The 8,775-nt window shown below is 37.5% G+C and overlaps 1 protein-coding gene across 1 annotated transcript in view; it reads left to right on the top strand.

Annotated features, from left to right (window-relative positions):
* Positions 1–8,775, top strand: part of Rgk3 (Rad, Gem/Kir family member 3) — a 182,088-nt gene that overhangs the window by 72,385 nt on the left and 100,928 nt on the right. The window lies entirely within an intron of this gene.

The raw sequence follows: 8,775 nt of genomic DNA, 5'->3' as shown, positions 1-8,775 counted from the left end.
TGACTCAATTAGTTCCATCTCAGGTATGATGGTCTGGTGTTATGGGGGACTTTAACATCAACTTACTAAACATAGTGATGCAAAAGTTACAGGATTTCACAACTTCATATCCAGTTTTGGCTTGTCACAGTTGGTATCGGAGCCCACACATTATACAAATACCAGTCAGTCGCTCCTTGATGTAGTGTGCACAGACCTGTTTTCAAGGAAAGTCACTGTAGCACATGTGGCTCTCATTGTGGTCACTGTCTAGTGGTTTGTGAGTTTAATATTAAACGTGACAGCCAAAACCATATTCTATAACCTATAGACCATTGAAGGATGTGCAGTTGGATAATTTTGATGATGATTTTGCAACAAGTAGAATGGATGGAGTTCTCCAGTAATGTGAATGATATGGTCAGCACATTTAACCAACAAATTGTTGAGTTGTTTGATGTCCATGCCCCTATTAAGTCATCGGTGATTAGGGCTCGCACCCCCCCCTGGATTACTGACACTGTTAAGCTCATGATGCGTTTGCGTGATAAAGCCGCGGCAGAATACAGGAGAACTAAGTTGAACAGTAAAAACAGTACTATAAGGACTTGAAATCAACCGTCAGCAGGGCACTGTTTTATGAAAAAACCGCCTATTTTAAAGATAATATAAACAATAACTTACATCAACCTAAGTTGTTATGGAAAAACCTTAGATCTACCATATTGCCTAAAAATGATACAGAATTACCTACTATTTTCAATGATCCAATGCTATCAATAGGCATTTTGTAATTTACCATCCACCTCTAAAGTTAAGATATCACAGCTGTCTTATTTAATTTTGATTTCGGAGGTATGTGATTCAATTTTTCATTTGGAACCAGTCACTACAGATAAAATAGAAAAAATTATAAGAAATCTCAAATCAAATGCTGAAGGTTGTGATGGCATTAACTTGGAAATGTTAAAATTGACATTTCCATACACTACTGAAACAATAAAAGATGTGATTAATGCCTCTATATTAACCTCAACTGTCCCTGACATCTGGAAAATAGCAATTGTGCGTCCTCTCCCTAAAACGTCACACCCATCTGAGCTGAACGAACTTAGGCCTATCAGCATTTTACCTTGTTTGTCAAAAATAATGGAGAAGACTGTGTGCTTGCAGTTAACCGATTACCTTGAGAACAACAATGTGTTACCAGATGTGCAGTCTGGATTTAGAAGGGGGCGGAGCACGGTAACTGCTTTGCTTGATGTTACAGACAACATCTTGTGTTCTCAAGATAAGGGATTGTGTACTGTTGGTATTGCTTGACTTTTCCAGGGCATTTGACTGTCTAAATATTGATTTGTTGCTGTCTAAGTTGAGCTACTATGGATTTGATCATAATGCATTGAAATGGTTCGACAGTTATCTCAACAACCGTAGTCAGTATGTAAAGCTGTGTCTTGCTGATGGTTCCTTTCAAGTCTCTGACAAGGTACAGCTCGCTAGAGGAGTGCCACAGGGATCGATACTCGGACCAATCCTGTTTATCTTGTATTCTGCCGACATAAAGACTTGCATCAAGCATTGTAAATATCATATATACGCAGACGACATACAAGTGTATATCTCATGCAGGCCATCTGAGATTGATAGTGCAATAGAGAAGCTCAATGAAGACCTCATTAGTATTTCTGCATGGGCTTTAGATAATTCATTGTTACTTAATCCTGACAAGACCAAGTATTTAATCTTTGGCAGTAAGCAGCAGCTAATCACCCTTAATAACTCAAGCATGACACAAGTTATGCTAAGGGACAAGCCTATTGAGCGTGTATATGAAGCGCGTAACTTAGGTCTGCTGATGGATTGTGGATTACGTTATGAGAAACATATAGCGAGATCGGTTGGACATTGTTTTTATAAACTTAAAGTGTTGTACAGAATCAGACCATTTATAAGTGAAAAATTGCGCATACAGCTGGTGGAGACCTTGATCTTGTCAAAATTGAATTATATGGATTCGGTGTTTGGTCCACGTCTCCTTGCAAAAACAAAAAGGATTGTTCAGCGTGTGCAAAATGCGTGTGCTCGCTTTTGCTTCAACATTCCATTGAGGGGCCATGTTACTCCATTTTTAAATAAATATAAAATTCTTAAAATGCAACACCGGCGAAAGCTGCACCTTGCCTGCCTCCTCTTTGGAGTGTTGAAGCACAAGTCCCCAACATATCTTTACGAGAAGTTGTCCTGGTCTGCTAGCCACAAAACACGCGGAGCTCGCCAGTGTAGTGTGCAGTTGTTGACAGCACGCCACGCCTCTGCTGCCTTTCGAGGTAGTTTTAGATATGTAGCAACTAGGTGTTGGAACAACATCCCACCGCCAATTAGGGACCTGCGAAGTGTATGTAGCTTTAAAACAAAACTTAAAAAACATATGCACGAACATCAGCAAAAACAAGAAACTTTAGCACATGAAGGATTGCTAGTTGAGAATGCTTATTGTTAGTATTGCGCTTTTTAGGGACAAATCCAATTGGGAACCTGTAAAATTAAAATTAAAAATTAAATTAAACATGATGGGATAGATCAAATTGGAGGACAAAATTATAATAATACTGCATACCTGTCTGTTTTCTTAGCTGTTTAACACTGTTGGTTTTTTTTTAGGCTATATAATGTTGATCACATGGTTGCACGGCCTTATTTATTTGAAACACAAATTGTTTCATGGCAACTGTACTGATACTTTTTATTCACATTTCTTTACTATTTGGGATACCGAAGAATATTGATGTATATCAACTTTGTATCTTTCTTTAGTCGAATAAGTTTTAGAAATCGCAATTTGGTTGGCGAATCAATCGCTTGTTGTTTTGTTTTGTCTATTCTTCTTTTTTTCTTTTGCTTTTGTTAGGAGTGAGAAGGGTAAAGGAGACTGGCCTATGCCTATTTCTTTTTTATATACTGGCAACCCATTTTGTAATGTTAGTATTTCTTTTTATTTTATTTAAATAGGAAAGTATTTTTATATTCTTAAACTAAAAATTGTATCGGTCTCACTTAGCTGTACTTTTTTTCAATGTTTAATGACCAGATGGTCCCAAAGGAAGACCAGCGCCGTTCGCAAGACCGGCAGAATGCTGATTCGGGACCATTTCGTGACATGCATACGTAACAATTTTTTATTTTATTTTTATTATTGTTGCTGTCTTTTTTAATGTCACGAATAAATGTTTTCTTTCTTTCTTTCTTTCTTTCTTTAAAGGAAGAAAGATTTATTTTGGTTTCATCAGCACACACACGTGTACGCACAAACTGACAGTAAATCCGATAATTGCTCAAATCGCGCCAGTAGCTTTAACACGTGTTTACGACACATTTAACGCGGTTTTACCGCGAATTTGTGGATCGTGTGAAATTTAGAGATTAACACACGTGTTCCATACCAATTTTACCTTGTGTTAGATTAGACATCCCTTGGTATCACGTAATTTTTTCCCTGATTTTATAACGTTTAATACATTTTTGCTTCAATAAGCAAGCAGAAATGTCGTCACTTTATATTTACTGGCCACTACCCGCGACTTCGCTTGCGCAAACCATAAGATCCGGCAAAATTATTTGAGGTCTATAATTTACTCTGGAAATCCGAGCAATATTTTAGTTTTACTCTTAACGGTAGTGATTTTTTTGATTTTTACATGTTAAGTCCCAACCCGAGCACAATGGTAATATTTTAGTTTTACAAGAATAGAAAGAGAAAGATAAAAAAATGCATCTTTTAAGCCCACTGAACACGGGTTAGTGGAAAGCTTTAATAGCACTCTAAAAACGTTCCAGGAAACCGGAGTGTCGCTCCGCCCAGATTGTTATCCTAGGACAGTCCTATTTGAAGGAACATTTAGTCGAAAAAGGTTCCAGCACTTACATTTCCGTAACACATAAATCTTTTTACGGGATGTTTATTTGCACTTTCGTGCGAGTGACACATAACATGTATTTGAGACGACAATAATGTGTCCGGCCAGACTAATAACTTTTTGCTGTTACATCGTGCTTAATATCTGAGATTTTATTTTAATATAGTCTTACAGCCTTATTCATAAAAAATCCTTAATTGAGGTTTGATCGGTCTGTTACTTAGCAGACTGATTAAGCTTGTTAGACGGTTGTCAAGAATGATTGATTGATTGATGAATGATTCATAAACGCTTGCTAGCAGTCTGCTAGTTGTTGAGCTGCTGATAGACGGATTAGATGCGTTATGTTGGCCACCTTGACAAATCAAAGACAAAAAATGGCCTAATCGATAATTAAAAAAAAAATTGACAGCAGTGACAGCAAATTACCAGAAAAAAATAAAAAGCGAGATGTTGTTTTCCCGCCATTTCGATCCGCATGTTTATGTTGTGCAAAAAAGCCATAATTTGTTAATCAACCCTTATTTTTTTTTCATATTTATTGTTAATTTTATTGTTGCTAATTTTAGAGGATTTTAATACAAATTCCTGAAAATTATTTTTCTGTTTTTTTTTTTTATCTGCGTAGCCCTGCCTTCACTATAAATATCTTCGGTACCTATGGTTTTTGCTCTAGTCAAAGTCAGCTGTTCAAACTTTTGGCGGCCATTTTTGTGACTTAGCAGAGAGATAAAGGAGGTCTTACGTCCTCTAACTTTAGCAGAGCCTTGATCGACTGATTAGCGCTAACAGACGTTTATGAATCATGTTTTTTAGCATCGGGCCTTCAAGGAGCCTTCAAGGAGGCTCTAACTTTTTATGAATAAGGCTGTAAGTTGTGTAGGTATTTGAAATAAAACCATACCATATTTCTATTACATCAGTGGTTACAACTGTATAAAATTTATTGCAAATATTTTTGGCTTTGCTTATTAAATATAAAATATCAGTAAGTATTATGTCGTAGGTGAAATTCAGGCAAATGCGTACATTTTTCAGCCACTCTTATGGTCGGCGATTGTATTTTGAAATTGGGTGAATTATGTATATAAAACCGATAGTACGATAAACCTACTCGACAACTCTGTAGTATTGTAAAAAAACCTTAAGTGGCATTTTTTAGCTATAATTTCCAATACAAGTTTGGTTCAGTAATTGAGATGAAGTTTGAAGTTTACACAAAATTGCCAATTTTCCCTAGATGGCAATCGATACGCTGCCTCTCAACGTATTAATTAACCAATAAATCTTCAGATCTTCCCGTTAAAAGGGCAATCTAGAAAATCTAAATATTTTTAGCCTAAATATCGCCTGTTGCTTAACTTTCGCAAAATGTACGACAGGTCTCGCTTGTCACCGCACGAACTGAGTTTCGTGGTACCAGTCATTCAATTCTTGTCAAACGCGTGCCCGGGTGAGCGAGCGGACGCGGCGGCTATTATTGCCATTTGAATGTAGAATGCGCTTCGAGTGTTTAATCTGTGGTTTTACTTTGAATAGCATAGGACACGTCAATATTGCATTCTCGAAAGCTATTAGAGCAAACACATCTTGAAGCTGTCGCCGGCAGGAAATTAAATAGCGCCTTAGGTTAACACTTTTAAGACCTCTTCACGACTACAAGTATTTTCTCTGTCCATTGCGTATGGTTCTAGGTAACTACGGGGAAGCGAATGTCTTACACGCGCAATGAATAGAGAAACCGTGGCCGGGTCGCTGAGGCACATCGATAGCGGGACGTTTAGGGGTAAGAGAGTTTCTTAGCTAACATAATTATTATATGTATTATAAGGTTGTATTCTTGTTAATACTTAGCGGGAAGTTCTATTGCTAAAAATTGGTGTTTCCAAAGCACTAAACCCACAAAGTACTTTTTCACACCTTTCATTCAAAACAGTAACTTCTCCTCCCTGACGAGAAGGATCAAAGTGCAACTTTTCTCTTCAAGGCATCTCTAAGTGCTTTTTGCAAATGCAATTTTTTGAAGTTGATAATTGTAAAACCACGTTATTTTCTATGCTGGTTGCTCTTTTTATTATGAATTGTTTTATTTTAATTTTCGTCATAGTTGGTGTGAAAAGTTGTATGAGTCACTCGGGAGCAAAATTATTTTCATCTTGGGTGTTAACACTTGAATTCCTCATTATGCTCAGGGTTCAATGTAAAGCTCTCGCCGTTAATACATCATTTTGCTCCCTTGTGACACAAAAAAATAACTAATTAAACCACCAGATACACATATTGTTTTCATTACGACCCGTCTATTCACCTCCTAAACTTTTACTTTTATGTAACTTCATAACGTCGTGCCGTTGCTCATCTTATTTATAATTAAGATATATTCTCGCGACTTAGACCTTCGCGCAGCTAATTCTTGTCTGCGAATAATTTTAATTTAATTAAGGATTTCACAATCTTATAATATTGCGTCTCCCTTAACAGGTTGTAATTGTTTTGCGACGCCATTATTAAATAAAGCAGACATATTTAGGTATAGAGATACACATGCTGTCACTTCAACATGGATAGAGTGGCAATTCCCGGGGTATCGCGATGCACTGTTTAGGAAGCACTGAATTAAAATTAAAATAAATAATTATCATGGGACACTTGACACCATTGACCTAGTCCCAAACGAAGCAAAGCTTGTACTATGGATACTAGGCAACGGATAAATATATACTTATATAGATTAATAAATACTTAAATACATACGAGTATTAAACATCCAAGTGTGCAGGTGGTAGGACCTTGTGCAAGGTCCGCCCGGATTGTTACCACCATCTTGCTCGCTAATCTGGCCGTGAAACAGCAGTGCTTGCACTGTGTGTTTCGGCTGGAGAGTAAGACAGCCGGTGAAATTACTGGCACTTGAGGTATCCCATCTTAGGCCTCTAGGTTGGCAACGCATCTGCAATACCCCTGGTGTTGCAGATGTTTATGGGCGGTGGTGATCTCTTACCATCAGGAGACCCACTTGCTCGTTTGCCATCCAGTTGAATAAAAAAAAAAAAGATCCGAGAGCAAACATTCGTATTATTCATACATATATTTATCTACCCAGGCCGGGAATCGAACCAGGTCAGGAAGTCAGGTTCTCTAACTATTTGGCCATCCGGTCGCCAATTATAAGTTTCCTCGAAACATTTACGACGGGAGCGTCACTAGCTTACCTTTGACTATATTCGTGTTCTTATTCTATTTTTTTTTCTTGTAAAAAGCCGTGTTGGCCAAGTGGCCTCTCAAGCGAGAATAGTGGGCTCAAATTGTAGCTTGTATAACCTATATTTATTAACCTATTATATCTAGTTTTTCATTTTTTTTTTATTCAACTGGATGGCAAACGAGCAAGTCTCTTGATGATAATTACATGTGCGAAGTTCCTAATCCGCAGAAGTTTAAATGATACCTATATTTTTTTTTCAAGAAAAGCGCACATACCGTCATGTCAAAATTGTGTAGGTAAGTTTATATCATATAGTGAATTGAAGTAGAGTCAAGTTTGTAAGTACTTGAGAGTTGATAGAAGCGGGGCTGTGGTGTAAGCTATAGCGGATTTTCATTTTGATATTGTATTGTATTATAAAACTCTTGTATTCTACATAAAAACACATGAAAATAACATAACACAGGATAATAAGATGTACAAAGGCGAAGTTATCCCTTAAAGGGATCTTTTCCAGTTAAACTTTGAACGATTGACAGGATATCAGACACAAGAGAAGACTCTACAAGTACAATGAAAAGGTGAAAGAACCGAAATTTAAATTAACTCAAAAAAATCATTTCGAATACACATACTTTTTTTTTTAATTTATTTAATCAAACGGCACATGCTAATAAACTAAATTTTGGTATTGCCAAACTGTTACCAGTTTGTTGGCGATGAAGCGCTCATACATTTAATGAATCATGCACCATACAAAACAGTTACAGCTAAAAACTAACATGCACAAAGTACCTAGGTACTTACATTTTTATATATAGGTACACAAACTAATACATAATAATGAAGTCAATAAACTAATACATATCAAGACAAATAAACTACAAGCAAAATACATATACATAGGCATAAATACGGCCAACCGTTCTGAGTAAGCTCATTCTTCGACCAAGCGTCGTAGGGTCAACAACCGCTGATGATACTTCGGAGAGAAGCGAAACACGTGTCCGGGATCTTGTTTATGGTTGTGGTGGTGGTGGTTCTCTTGGCAGTGGGTTCAGTTAAGTTTGCGTTGGTTATTTACGTTTTTTATGTGGATGGAGGGCGGGTTACATTGCATGAAAAAACATTTTTTCCAACTCAAACGTAGCTGTTTCGCACGACTTGGCCTCACTACTTGGCGGAGAAGCAAGACAGACATTCCATTTATTTTAACATGGACCTCCGCTAAGTAACGCCTGAATCTATACGTCATTTCATTATTTTACCATTCAATATACCACACTACACTGACGCGTTTCGAACTCAACCAGAGCTCATCTTCAGAGCAACACAACCGTTCACCATGCTACCAGATATTTAATCACAATGAGGATTAGTAAGTCAGATTCTATGGTGGCCCTAGAATCAAATAGGTTTCCTATACGTGTTATTTACGCTATCTTGTACTTACATCAGTCCGAGACCGTTATCATCGGATGCGGTCGCCGCGCTAGCGTAATTAACCGCAGCTCGTTAACTCCGGCACCCGGATACGGTTGGAATTGATACGGGCCGGACTGTAATGGAAACAACGATGTACCGCAATCGTTTGACCTTAAGTGGCTGCGAGGGCTAGCTCCTAGAACTGCCTCGGCTATGAAAAGATGCTCATCTATGTATTACATATGTAAT

Source organism: Choristoneura fumiferana, chromosome 8 (assembly GCF_025370935.1).
Source record: "Choristoneura fumiferana chromosome 8, NRCan_CFum_1, whole genome shotgun sequence".
NCBI lineage: Eukaryota > Metazoa > Arthropoda > Insecta > Lepidoptera > Tortricidae > Choristoneura > Choristoneura fumiferana.
Note: the sequence above shows the minus strand (reverse complement) of the source record. Positions and strands in the feature narration are given on the sequence as shown.